The sequence below is a fragment of the Bufo bufo genome, chromosome 2 (assembly GCF_905171765.1).
Source record: "Bufo bufo chromosome 2, aBufBuf1.1, whole genome shotgun sequence".
In the NCBI taxonomy this organism is placed as follows: domain Eukaryota; kingdom Metazoa; phylum Chordata; class Amphibia; order Anura; family Bufonidae; genus Bufo; species Bufo bufo.
Genome location: NC_053390.1, coordinates 812,590,472 through 812,605,051, shown reverse-complemented (window position 1 = coordinate 812,605,051; position 14,580 = coordinate 812,590,472).

Sequence of the window (14,580 nt, the reverse complement as noted above, 5' to 3'; positions counted from 1 at the left end):
ATAGGTTTAATCACAGAATCAGACTTCTATCTGCACGGTAGCGTGTGTCTTAGGTTTTTCTGAATGACACTATCAGCACCTTCAATGTAAGATATCCTTTTTGGGATAGATTTCAAGTAGGCCTCATATACCAGAAACTAGTTATTTTGAGAATGGCAAATTTGGGAATAGTTTTTCAACCCTTAACAAAAAGTGTGCTTTTACGGTCACTACAAATAACTTGACCAGCTAAAACAGTACAGATTTGGTTGAATAGAAATGTCAGGCCTGTTTTTTTTTTGCGCTGTGTGACAGGTATAGGTTTAATCACAGAATTAGACTTCTATCTGCACGGTAGCGTGTGTCTTAGGTTTTTCTGAATGACACTATCAGCACCTTCAATGTAAGATATCCTTTTTGGGATAGATTTCAAGTAGGCCTCATATACCAGAAACTAGTTATTTTGAGAATGGCAAATTTGGGAATAGTTTTTCAACCCTTAACAAAAAGTGTGCTTTTACGGTCACTACAAATAACTTGACCAGCTAAAACAGTACAGATTTGGTTGAATAGAAATGTCAGGCCTGTTTTTTTTTGGGCTGTGTGACAGGTATAGGTTTAATCACAGAATCAGACTTCTATCTGCACGGTAGAGTGTGTCTTAGGTTTTTATGAATGACACTATCAGCACCTTCAATGTAAGATATCCTTTTTGGGATAGATTTCAAGTAGGCCTCATATACCAGAAACTAGTTATTTTGAGAATGGCAAATTTGGGAATAGTTTTTCAACCCTTAACAAAAAGTGTGCTTTTACGGTCACTACAAATAACTTGACCAGCTAAAACAGTACAGATTTCGTTGAATAGAAATGTCAGGCCTGTTTTTTTTTTGCGCTGTGTGACAGGTATAGGTTTAATCACAGAATTAGACTTCTATCTGCACGGTAGCGTGTGTCTTAGGTTTTTATGAATGACACTATCAGCACCTTCAATGTAAGATATCCTTTTTGGGATAGATTTCAAGTAGGCCTCATATACCAGAAACTAGTTATTTTGAGAATGGCAAATTTGGGAATAGTTTTTCAACCCAGAACAAAAAGTGTGCTTTTACGGTCACTACAAATAACTTGACCAGCTAAAACAGTACAGATTTGGTTGAATAGAAATGTCAGGCCTGTTTTTTTTTTGCGCTGTGTGACAGGTATAGGTTTAATCACAGAATCAGACTTCTATCTGCACGGTAGCATGTGTCTTAGGTTTTTCTGAATGACACTATCAGCACCTTCAATGTAAGATATCCTTTTTGGGATAGATTTCAAGTAGGCCTCATATACCAGAAACTAGTTAGTTTGAGAATGGCAAATTTGGGAATAGTTTTTCAACCCAGAACAAAAAGTGTGCTTTTACGGTCACTACAAATAACTTGACCAGCTAAAACAGTACAGATTTGGTTGAATAGAAATGTCAGGCCTGTTTTTTTTTTTGCGCTGTGTGACAGGTATAGGTTTAATCACAGAATTAGACTTCTATCTGCACGGTAGCGTGTGTCTTAGGTTTTTCTGAATGACACTATCAGCACCTTCAATGTAAGATATCCTTTTTGGGATAGATTTCAAGTAGGCCTCATATACCAGAAACTAGTTATTTTGAGAATGGCAAATTTGGGAATAGTTTTTCAACCCTTAACAAAAAGTGTGCTTTTACGGTCACTACAAATAACTTGACCAGCTAAAACAGTACAGATTTGGTTGAATAGAAATGTCAGGCCTGTTTTTTTTTTGCGCTGTGTGACAGGTATAGGTTTAATCACAGAATTAGACTTCTATCTGCACGGTAGCGTGTGTCTTAGGTTTTTATGAATGACACTATCAGCACCTTCAATGTAAGATATCCTTTTTGGGATAGATTTCAAGTAGGCCTCATATACCAGAAACTAGTTATTTTGAGAATGGCAAATTTGGGAATAGTTTTTCAACCCTTAACAAAAAGTGTGCTTTTACGGTCACTACAAATAACTTGACCAGCTAAAACAGTACAGATTTCGTTGAATAGAAATGTCAGGCCTGTTTTTTTTTTGCGCTGTGTGACAGGTATAGGTTTAATCACAGAATCAGACTTCTATCTGCACGGTAGCGTGTGTCTTAGGTTTTTCTGAATGACACTATCAGCACCTTCAATGTAAGATATCCTTTTTGGGATAGATTTCAAGTAGGCCTCATATACCAGAAACTAGTTATTTTGAGAATGGCAAATTTGGGAATAGTTTTTCAACCCTTAACAAAAAGTGTGCTTTTACGGTCACTACAAATAACTTGACCAGCTAAAACAGTACAGATTTGGTTGAATAGAAATGTCAGGCCTGTTTTTTTTTTGCGCTGTGTGACAGGTATAGGTTTAATCACAGAATTAGACTTCTATCTGCACGGTAGCGTGTGTCTTAGGTTTTTATGAATGACACTATCAGCACCTTCAATGTAAGATATCCTTTTTGGGATAGATTTCAAGTAGGCCTCATATACCAGAAACTAGTTATTTTGAGAATGGCAAATTTGGGAATAGTTTTTCAACCCAGAACAAAAAGTGTGCTTTTACGGTCACTACAAATAACTTGACCAGCTAAAACAGTACAGATTTGGTTGAATAGAAATGTCAGGCCTGTTTTTTTTTTGCGCTGTGTGACAGGTATAGGTTTAATCACAGAATCAGACTTCTATCTGCACGGTAGCATGTGTCTTAGGTTTTTCTGAATGACACTATCAGCACCTTCAATGTAAGATATCCTTTTTGGGATAGATTTCAAGTAGGCCTCATATACCAGAAACTAGTTATTTTGAGAATGGCAAATTTGGGAATAGTTTTTCAACCCAGAACAAAAAGTGTGCTTTTACGGTCACTACAAATAACTTGACCAGCTAATACATTACAGATTTGGTTGAATAGAAATGTCAGGCCTGTTTTTTTTTTGCGCTGTGTGACAGGTATAGGTTTAATCACAGAATTAGACTTCTATCTGCACGGTAGCGTGTGTCTTAGGTTTTTCTGAATGACACTATCAGCACCTTCAATGTAAGATATCCTTTTTGGGATAGATTTCAAGTAGGCCTCATATACCAGAAACTAGTTATTTTGAGAATGGCAAATTTGGGAATAGTTTTTCAACCCTTAACAAAAAGTGTGCTTTTACGGTCACTACAAATAACTTGACCAGCTAAAACAGTACAGATTTGGTTGAATAGAAATGTCAGGCCTGTTTTTTTTTTGCGCTGTGTGACAGGTATAGGTTTAATCACAGAATTAGACTTCTATCTGCACGGTAGCGTGTGTCTTAGGTTTTTATGAATGACACTATCAGCACCTTCAATGTAAGATATCCTTTTTGGGATAGATTTCAAGTAGGCCTCATATACCAGAAACTAGTTATTTTGAGAATGGCAAATTTGGGAATAGTTTTTCAACCCTTAACAAAAAGTGTGCTTTTACGGTCACTACAAATAACTTGACCAGCTAAAGCAGTACAGATTTGGTTGAATAGAAATGTCAGGCCTGTTTTTTTTTTGCGCTGTGTGACAGGTATAGGTTTAATCACAGAATCAGACTTCTATCTGCACGGTAGCGTGTGTCTTAGGTTTTTCTGAATGACACTATCAGCACCTTCAATGTAAGATATCCTTTTTGGGATAGATTTCAAGTAGGCCTCATATACCAGAAACTAGTTATTTTGAGAATGGCAAATTTGGGAATAGTTTTTCAACCCAGAACAAAAAGTGTGCTTTTACGGTCACTACAAATAACTTGACCAGCTAAAACAGTACAGATTTGGTTGAATAGAAATGTCAGGCCTGTTTTTTTTTTGCGCTGTGTGACAGGTATAGGTTTAATCACAGAATCAGACTTCTATCTGCACGGTAGCATGTGTCTTAGGTTTTTCTGAATGACACTATCAGCACCTTCAATGTAAGATATCCTTTTTGGGATAGATTTCAAGTAGGCCTCATATACCAGAAACTAGTTATTTTGAGAATGGCAAATTTGGGAATAGTTTTTCAACCCAGAACAAAAAGTGTGCTTTTACGGTCACTACAAATAACTTGACCAGCTAAAACAGTACAGATTTGGTTGAATAGAAATGTCAGGCCTGTTTTTTTTTTGCGCTGTGTGACAGGTATAGGTTTAATCACAGAATTAGACTTCTATCTGCACGGTAGCGTGTGTCTTAGGTTTTTCTGAATGACACTATCAGCACCTTCAATGTAAGATATCCTTTTTGGGATAGATTTCAAGTAGGCCTCATATACCAGAAACTAGTTATTTTGAGAATGGCAAATTTGGGAATAGTTTTTCAACCCTTAACAAAAAGTGTGCTTTTACGGTCACTACAAATAACTTGACCAGCTAAAACAGTACAGATTTGGTTGAATAGAAATGTCAGGCCTGTTTTTTTTTTGCGCTGTGTGACAGGTATAGGTTTAATCACAGAATTAGACTTCTATCTGCACGGTAGCGTGTGTCTTAGGTTTTTATGAATGACACTATCAGCACCTTCAATGTAAGATATCCTTTTTGGGATAGATTTCAAGTAGGCCTCATATACCAGAAACTAGTTATTTTGAGAATGGCAAATTTGGGAATAGTTTTTCAACCCTTAACAAAAAGTGTGCTTTTACGGTCACTACAAATAACTTGACCAGCTAAAACAGTACAGATTTGGTTGAATAGAAATGTCAGGCCTGTTTTTTTTTTGCGCTGTGTGACAGGTATAGGTTTAATCACAGAATCAGACTTCTATCTGCACGGTAGCGTGTGTCTTAGGTTTTTCTGAATGACACTATCAGCACCTTCAATGTAAGATATCCTTTTTGGGATAGATTTCAAGTAGGCCTCATATACCAGAAACTAGTTATTTTGAGAATGGCAAATTTGGGAATAGTTTTTCAACCCAGAACAAAAAGTGTGCTTTTACGGTCACTACAAATAACTTGACCAGCTAAAACAGTACAGATTTGGTTGAATAGAAATGTCAGGCCTGGTTTTTTTTTGCGCTGTGTGACAGGTATAGGTTTAATCACAGAATTAGACTTCTATCTGCACGGTAGCGTGTGTCTTAGGTTTTTATGAATGACACTATCAGCACCTTCAATGTAAGATATCCTTTTTGGGATAGATTTCAAGTAGGCCTCATATACCAGAAACTAGTTATTTTGAGAATGGCAAATTTGGGAATAGTTTTTCAACCCTTAACAAAAACTGTGCTTTTACGGTCACTACAAATAACTTGACCAGCTAAAACAGTACAGATTTGGTTGAATAGAAATGTCAGGTCTATTTTTTAGGCGCTGCGTGACAGGCTCAACTTGCCCCTGATGTAGTATATGGCCAAAAAATAACCACACTATTGATGGTTAAATGCACTTGGGTGACACAGGCTGAGCCTGCACCAGATGTAGTATATGGCCAAAAAATAACCAGACTGTTGATGGTTAAATGCACTTCGGTGACACAGGCTCAGCCTGCAGCTGATGTAGTATATGGCCAAAAAATAACCAGACTGTTGATGGTTAAATGCACTTCAGTGACACAGGCTCAGCCTGCAGCTGATGTAGGATATAGCACAAAATAACCACACTATTGATGGTTAAATACACTTGGTGATAGCTTGTGCTGGCGCACCACAAGTCACAAAATGGCCGCCGATCACCCCAGAAAAAAGTGATCTAAAAACGCTTTTGGCAGCCTAAAAAAAGTGAGCAAGTCGATATTAGCACTTCAATGATCCACAGCTGCAGATCGATCACAGAATGAAGTCTTTTGGAGGAGTTAATCTGCCTAATCTCGCCCTAACGTCGCAGCAGCAACCTCTCCCTATGCTTGAATCAGCAGAGTGACGTGCAGCGCTACGTGACCCAAGCTTATATAGAGGCTGGGTCACATGCTGCACTGGCCAATCACAGCCATGCCAATAGTAGGCAAGGCTGTGATGGCCTCTTGGGGCAAGTAGTATGACGCTTGTTGATTGGCTGCTTTGCAGCCTTTCAAAAAGCGCCAAGAAATCGCCGAAAACCGAACCCGAACCCGGACTTTTAAATGTTCGGGTTCGGGTCCGTGTCACGGACACCCCAAAATTCGGTACGAACCCGAACTATACAGTTCGGGTTCGCTCATCCCTAGTTATAAAGTCTTTTGTGGAGTGTATAAGTGGAAAAAATAAAAACATATTTGCCATTCAGCAGTGCAATTATATGTTAAAAAGCCTTTGTAGAGTGTATAAGTGGAAAAAAGATAAATATATTTCCGTTCAGCGGTGCAGTTATGTGTTCTAAAGCCTTTTTTGTGGTATATAAGTGGAAAAAAATAAGGGCCTATTTTCCATTTAGCGGTGCAGTTATATGTTATAATGCCCTTTTTGTTGTGTAACAGTGACAAAATAAAAATATATTTGCAGTTCAGCGGTGCAGTTATATGTTCTAAAGCCTTTTGAAGAGTGTAGACGTGGAAAACAAAAAATTTTTTTGCCGTTCAGCGGTGCAGTTATATGTTCTAAAGCCCTTTTTGTCGTGGATTAAGAAAATATATTTGCCGTTCAGTGGTGCAGTTATATGTTCTTTTTCTTTTTAAAATCTTTTTATTGATTTTGTAACAAAGGTAAGATTATACAAACTATGGTACCGAAAAGTAAGTTTGTACAGTTGTTTACAAGAAAATTTGTACAGTATGATGAAGAGCAAATATATATCGTGAGTACAATGCTAGCTTAATACAAAGTAAAACAAAGCATAATTAGTTTGATAATGCAAATTCGTACAAAACGATTAGATCTCAGGCTTGAAGTCTTGCTAACTGGTGCTTATGAGCTAGTTAGCGAAAAACCGGATGATAACGGTTCGCCCTGAAGCCAGTGCATATTCCTAACTCATGTAGATATCAAGTATAGATGCAATGTTCCCTGTGATCTGTTACCAGCACATTGATGAAAGTACCATCTATCGAGCTAAAGGAAGAATCTTAGAATTAGCACCAAAAATTTGGATCTAGTGATTCCCAGTATGAAGGTAAATAGAAGAAAACCCAACATAAAAACATAGGTGGGAGGGAGGGAGGGGGAGGGGGAGAGGGAGGGGGAGGGGGAGGGGGTGGGGGGGTAGAGGGTAAGTGTTAACTGGGGGGAAGGTGAATGTGACACACAGTATCTACCAATATATAAAGGAGAACACAGTCTTCAGAACCAGGGCATATGAGATCTACCTCTGAGAGCGCTCCGAAGTGACCAGGCAACCAGCCGTATTGCTGCGCTTAAATGTTGTGAAAGTCTACTCTGAGGTGTTAGAGTCATAAGGAATTTTATATACTGTCAACCTGCAAGTTAAGACATAGAAGAAGAAGGGTCTAATTCATTAAGCTGTAGTGTGATAATGTTGTCCTTCCTAGACGTCCAAGGAGACCATATTTCCAGATACCTATGATGTGAACGTGATTCCCAGTGGGATAGTTCCTCCAGTCTGGCTATAGCTTCTACCTTCCCTCTCCATTGGGAGATTGACGGGGGTGAAGTAGACTTCCAATTTGAAGCAATTAGTATTCTGGCTGCTGCCATAGAATATTCAATAGGGATCTTTTAAGGTTAGCTAAAGGAGACGATAATAAGGATAGGAGGGCTGTAATGTCTCGACTGCGTGTTGCTTTAGGTACACAGCTTAACATCAAGTATAAACCGAATCCCAATGAAAGATGCGTTGGTTTACTGAACTGATGCAATCTTTACTGAGATATAATGAACAGGAATGCGTACAATAGTGTTCATATGATATGATATGAGATGATATGTGGTAAAACTGTGAAACAAACATAAAAAGAAAGATATAAGCATGGCTATTCAAGCAACATACATTATACATAGCTAATACAAAAGATAGGGCCTAACTAACATGTGCTTGCTTACTACACTGAAACACACATTATCTATCTGCAATGTCTAACATCCCTCTACACAAGCTGACTAGCAAAACCCCTTACTCACAGGCTTTGGTGTTTGTCAGGTTTGCAATCTGTAATAGCTTTAAGATGTCCTGTGGATCTGGTCACTACAGTAACTAGAGCTGGACTGAACAGGATATGTCCCAGCAAGCCCTAGTGGTACAGAGAAGACCCGCCCCTAGGCTTCAAGAAAATGGAGGGTCTTAAAGAAACAGACACTGCTGAGTGCCAAGCATGTAATATACATTGCAAAGACAGCACACTCCCCACCTGGCGTACCTTTTATTATGCCACTAACCTTTGGACAGAAGTAAAACTACTTCAGAAATTGGCCTAGCAAACACCTTGGGAATGCCCTGTCTAATAATTCTAACTTCAACCTTTCTAACTCTAGCATCACTACTAGGATCAGTCCCCACAAGGAGTCCAATAGGCCATTCGTTCCTGTGGGCCTGAGTGTCTTTTAATAAGACAATGTCTCCAACTTGTAAGTTGGGTTTGTCATCTTGCCATTTCTTGCGTGGCTGGAGTGTCACCAAGTATTCCTGTCTCCACCTCTTCCAGAAAATGTCCGCAAGGCTTTGAACTTGTCTCCATTGCTTGGTATACAAGTCCTTGAGGTCAAAGTCTCCTGTGGGAGCTGTCACTGGTTCCATCTTCTGGGTCAGCAGCATTGCGGGTGTCAAGACTGATGGCATCTCCGGATCTGTAGACACTGGAACCAAAGGTCTGGCGTTCATAATGGCCATGACTTCAGCCATTAGTGTAGTCAAAGCTTCATGAGTGAGGCGAGTAGACCCAACCTTCAGGATCATGGCATCCAGAATACGACGAGCTACTCCAATCATCCTCTCCCAGGCTCCTCCCATATGCGATGCGTGTGGAGGATTAAAAGTCCAAGTGCATCCTTGATCTTGAAGATAGGAACCTGTTTCAGAGTCTGTAGAGATGATCTTCAACTCCTTGCAGGCCCCAATAAAGTTTGTGCCGCGGTCTGAACGAATCAATTTCGCTGGTCCTCTGATAGAGAAGAATCTTCTCAAGGCATTGATGAAACTTGAAGTGGATAAAAATTCAATCACTTCAATATGAACTGCTCTAGTACTAAGGCAAGAGAACAGAACAGCCCAACGTTTACTTTCGGCACTGCCTCCTCTGGTCTTGCGAGAAAAGATGTTCCATGGTCCAAAAACGTCTAGACCTACGTGAGTGAACGGAGGATCTGAAGCAAGTCTGTCTGCAGGTAAGTTTGACATCTTCTGAACCTCAAGTTTCCCTCTAATCTTCTTACAGGTAACGCATTTGCTGATCACGCTGGAGACTAGTCTCTTACCTCCTATGATCCACAATCCTGCTGACCGTACTGCTCCTTCAGTGAAGTGTCGTCCTTGATGTGCAACTTGCTCGTGATAGTGTCTTACCAGAAGAAGAGCGATGTGATGATTCTTAGGTATGATGAAGGGATGTCTCTCTTGGATAGTCATATCCGCTGCCGACAAACGACCTCCAATTCTTAGTACTCTGTCTTCGTCGAGGATAGGGTTCAACTTCTTGAGCGAACTGTGTTGAGAAATCTCTTCCTTTTTCAGAAGGCTTTGAATTTCTTCTTTAAAGACTTCCTGCTGGACGCATTTGATGATCGCGACCTTGGCTTGTTCAAGATGGTCGTTGCTATGCTGATCAGTATTAGTAGCTCTGCAGGAGTATCTGGCTAGACAGGTAAGTTTTCAGATTGCACGGGTCAGCGACTTCCAACTGGAAAACCTTTCAAATCCATGGGTGCCCAGACTGTCTCTGGTAACTAAAGTCTTGCAAACTGCAACTTGAGGTCTTACCTCTTTGTCTTGATCTGGTTCTATGAGCTGAAAGGTCTCTACCTGAGTAGTCTCTTTGGTTTCTGGCTTACCAAGAAACGATGGACCTACGAACCAGTTAGTTTGCTTGAGTACAGCGGCTGACACCAATCTTGTCCCATGATCCGCTGGGTTCTTGTCCGTGCTGATGTGATGCCACTGATCTGGACTTGTAGACTTTCTGATACGTGTCACTCTGTTGGTCACGTATGTGTAAAATCTTTTTGAAGCGTTGTGAATATATCCTAACACAATCTTGCTGTCCGTATAAAAGTTCACTGCATGGATCTCAATGTCCAGTTCAGTCGTAATCATGTCTGCCATCTCTACCGCTAAGACAGCATCACAAAGTTCTAGACGTGGGACAGTGTGAGCAGGTCTGGGAGCTAGTTAAGATTTTCCCATGATGAACCCAACATGGCTTTGTCCCTCAGTGTCTATTACCCTGAGGTAAGTTACAGCTGCAATAGCCATAGTGGAAGCGTCAGAGAATACGCATAATTCTCTCCTCTTTGTAGCAGACAAGGAAACAAATACGTACGATCTTGAAATGTTGAGTTGTTCAAGCTCTAACAATGAGTCTTTCCACAACTTCCACTGCATTTGCTTCTCGTCAGGAAGAAGTACGTCCCAGTCAATTTTTTCCTGCTCAGTAGTGATCTGTCTCAAAAGAGCTTTGCCTTGCATGATGATGGGTGCTACGAATCCCAGGGGGTCATAAAGACTGTTGACTGTAGATAGGACACCTCTTTTTGTGAATGGTTTCTCTTCTCTGGAGACCCTGAAGGTGAAACTGTCAATCTTTAGGTCCCAACTAAGCCCAAGACTTCTTTGCAAGGGTGGTGATTCTGTTCCTAGATCTAAGTCTTTGAGGTCTTTAGCACGATCTTCCATTGGAAATGCTTCCATGACTCTGTAGCTGTTGGAAGCTACCTTGTTCAATCTTATGTTGGATTCTGCCAACATTTCTTTTGTACTTTTCAGGATGTTAATAGCTTCTTCGTTGCTGGAGAAAGAAGCAAGTCCATCGTCCACGTAGAAATTCTTCATGACGAACTGTTTGGCTTCTTGACCATGTCTTTCACCTTGCTGTGCTGCTCGTTTCAGGTTGTAGATAGCTACAGCTGGGGAAGGGCTGTTTCCAAACACATGTACCTTCATCCTATACTCTGTGATGTCTTTGTTAAAGTCATTGTCTGCATACCACAGGAACCTTAAGTAGTCTCTGTGATCTTCTCGAACGAAGAAACAGTAGAACATCTGTTGTACATCTGCTGTTACTGCTACAAGTTCTTTTCTGAACCTGATGAGTACTCCAAGGAGTGTGTTGTTCAGGTCAGGTCCGCTGAGAAGGACGTCATTTAGTGAGATGCCTTCGTGCTTCGCACTAGAGTCAAATACTACACGTATCTGACCTGGTTTCTGAGAAAATTCACCCCAAATATTGGTAAGTACCAGTGTTCTTGGTTTTCTTGTAGTGGTGGTGCCCTTTCTGCCTGCTCGTTGTCAAAAATCTTTTGCATGAAGGCTTGGAAGTGTTTCTTCATATTTGGCTTTCTTTGTAGAGTGTGCTGCAACAAACTGAAGCGTTTCTTTGCTTGTACCCTGTTGTCAGGAAGGCGATGGCGTGGTGACCGGAAGGGTAGAGGGGCTACCCAGCTGCCTGATTTGTCTCTGTAGACTTCTCTGTCCATGATCTCGAGGAAGAGGGTATCTTCTACCGAGGGTGCTGGCTTGTCGTCGTCTCGTGTTCTTTCAAACACCTTACAACCCAGTTCATCTGTATTTCCAGTTGAGGCTAAGTCTTCCATGCACCTCTGGATACTCCGATGATGTGTTGGGTTATCTATTCTCTCTTTAATGTGTAGACTGTTGGTACATGGGCAAAGACAAGATGTACGACCATTCTGCAACAGATGTGTTCTGTAGACATTTAACTTTGCTGGTTTGTGCAGTCCGTCTAGACATACTTCTCCAACGATGACCCATCCGAGATCAAGGCGTTGTGCAAATGGTGCATTGTGTGGCCCATTGTACTGTTCTCTGACTTTGTGCACTCTGAGAATATCTCTCCCAAGTAGAAGGGTGATTGCAGCATCTGGATCTAGTGCTGGTATTTGGTCTGCTATTCGCACCAGATGAGGGTGATGACGAGCAACTTCAGGTGTGGGAATCTCTGACCTGTCGTCTGGTATCTCATCACATTCTATGAGGGTAGGTAGAGTCACCTTTGTCTTTCCATCTAATGACTCGATGATGTAGTTATTTGCTCTTCTCCCTATTGTCTCTACAACTCCAGAACAAGTCTTCAAGGTGTATGGAGTTGGACTTCCTTTGTCACCGAAGAGGTCAAAGAATTCTGTTTTTGCCAGAGATCTGTTACTCTGTTCATCCATGACTGTGTACATCTTGATTGCTTTTTCTCTGAAACCTGCTGGATACACCTTGACTAAGCATATCTTGGAGCACGATCTTGAGCGGCCCTGCTCTGTACAGATCTCAGTGCACTTTGAGGTTACTGCTGGCGTTGTACTCTCGCCTTGCTCCCCACCATGATCTTCTTGAGTTGCCGGAACTTCTTGTTTCCATGGTGGTGGTCCCGGGTGCAGTGTTGACAAGTGTTTGTCACTGTTACACTCTGCGCATTGTATTGTTTTTGTACAGTCTTTTGCAAGCTGCTGAATTGAAGCGCAGCATCTGAAACAAATGCAATTGTCTTTAAGATAAGCTTTGCGCTCTTCTAATGTCTTACTTCTGAAACTGCGACATTTTCTTAGTGGATGAGGCTTGTTGTGGATAGGACATATTTTATCTGGCTCCTCAACTTTCTTCCTTGTGTTGTCTTCCTGATTGGCTGCAGATTCAGGCGGAACTTCTGTCTTCCTTACAGAAACTGTTGCTCTGCGTTCTTTGTAAAGCCCTGGAGGTTTCTGCTCTACCTTTGGGAAGCTTGCTGTTCTCTTGTTCAGGAAAGCAAAGCTTGGGTCATTGCGTATTTCAGCTTGGTCTTCTATGAATTCAGCGAAGAAGGCGAACGGTGGAAATGCAACTCGATGATCTTTCTTGTATCTTGAAGCTTGAGCTACCCACCTTTCTTGGAAGTTGTAAGGAAGTTTCTCAATTATGGGCTCAACTCCACGTGCTGTATCCAGATATGAGAGACCTGGCAGATATCCACTAGACTTAGCGGCTTCTATTTCTAAGAGTAGGTCTCCCAAACCTCTCAGCTTTTGATAATCCTTATTTGTTATTCTTGGATAGTTTTCTATCCTTTTCAGAAGAGCATCCTCGATCACTTCAGGTGATCCATAGCATTGTTCTAGTCTCAGCCACACCATTGCAAGTCCTGCTGCTGCGTCATGAACATGTACTGATCTGATCCTTTGGGCTTGCTCAGTGGACTCTGGTCCTAGCCATCTGACAAGCTGGTCAAGCATTCCTTTCTCTGTCAGATTTAAGTCTTGGGTACCACTCAGGAAAGATGACCTCCAGGCCCAGTAGTTTTCTGGACGGTCATCGAATTTCATGAGACCAGCGCCCACTATCTCACGGTGCATCAGGAATTTTGCCACTTCTATAGCACTTGTTGCGTCTGGCGAATACTTCTCAGATGTAAACTCAGGGCATGACTGCGGCTGGTAAGGCTGATGAGGCGCTTGACTGAATCCACTTTGTTTAGGTGGTTGTTCTCGTCTGTTGTAAGTCTTTCTGCTATAATCCAGACTTGTATTTGCTTGAGGAGGGAGTACGCGAGCATCCGTTTGCACTCTTGGAGGGTTGGCAGATTGGTCTCTGAGCATGCGACCACTTGACTTCCCACACTGAGATTCTGATTTAGTCTTGCAATGTTGCGTAGTATCAAAGTTGCTTATTGCTGGTGGAGTCAATGAAGACCTAGGTGCGTCATTGGACTGCTGGTCGGTGTACATGGTTGCTTGTGACTGTACGTACTCACGGGTGCGTTGGATTGCGCTGTGGGATGACATCTGGTTTTCTATGCCATCGAACTGAGCTTCAGCAGCCCTTGTGAAAACTTCTGCCTCGGCTAAGGCTGCTGCCGCGTTTTTCTGCTGTTTGAGTAAGTGTAAAGATGCTTCCACTTCTGCTTTCTTTTTAAGTGCTTCAGATTCACTTTTTGCTTGCTCTCTCATCAATTCAGCTTCCTGCTCCGCATAAGAAGCCATGGCGCAAGCTGCCTCTGCTTTTGCTCTTGCCTTAGTCGCTTTGTCGCTAGCCGATGACCGACTGGTGATGCTTGAACGTCTAGAACTAGTACGCTTAGATCTTGCTGAATCGGCGCTAGCTGAAGTCAGATTTGTTTGACTGGATGCTCTAGACAGTGTTGTGCATCTAGACTTGATTCTTGGCAAGCTGTGTGTGTCATCCTCCTTATAGGGGCATTGAGAGTTAACTGTCAGAGTGTTGTTCTCTGTGTTCTGCATCTTGATTTAGCTGGCAGCGTGGATAATGATGATGACTGGACACAGGCAGTATCAGTGTTGTAGTGAGTGAGAGAAATTACTTTCACTTTAGTTTCACTCCACGTGGCTGAAAGGAGTTATTAGTCCTTTTACTGCGGAGGACGATTCAAAGCTGTTTAACTGCTTCTGACAACATTTTAAAGCCTTTTTACTATAATGTCTCGACTGCGTGTTGCTTTAGGTACACAGCTTAACATCAAGTATAAACCGAATCCCAATGAAAGATGCGCTGGTTTACTGAACTGATGCAATCTTTACTGAGATATAATGAACAGGAATGCGTACAATAGTGTTCATA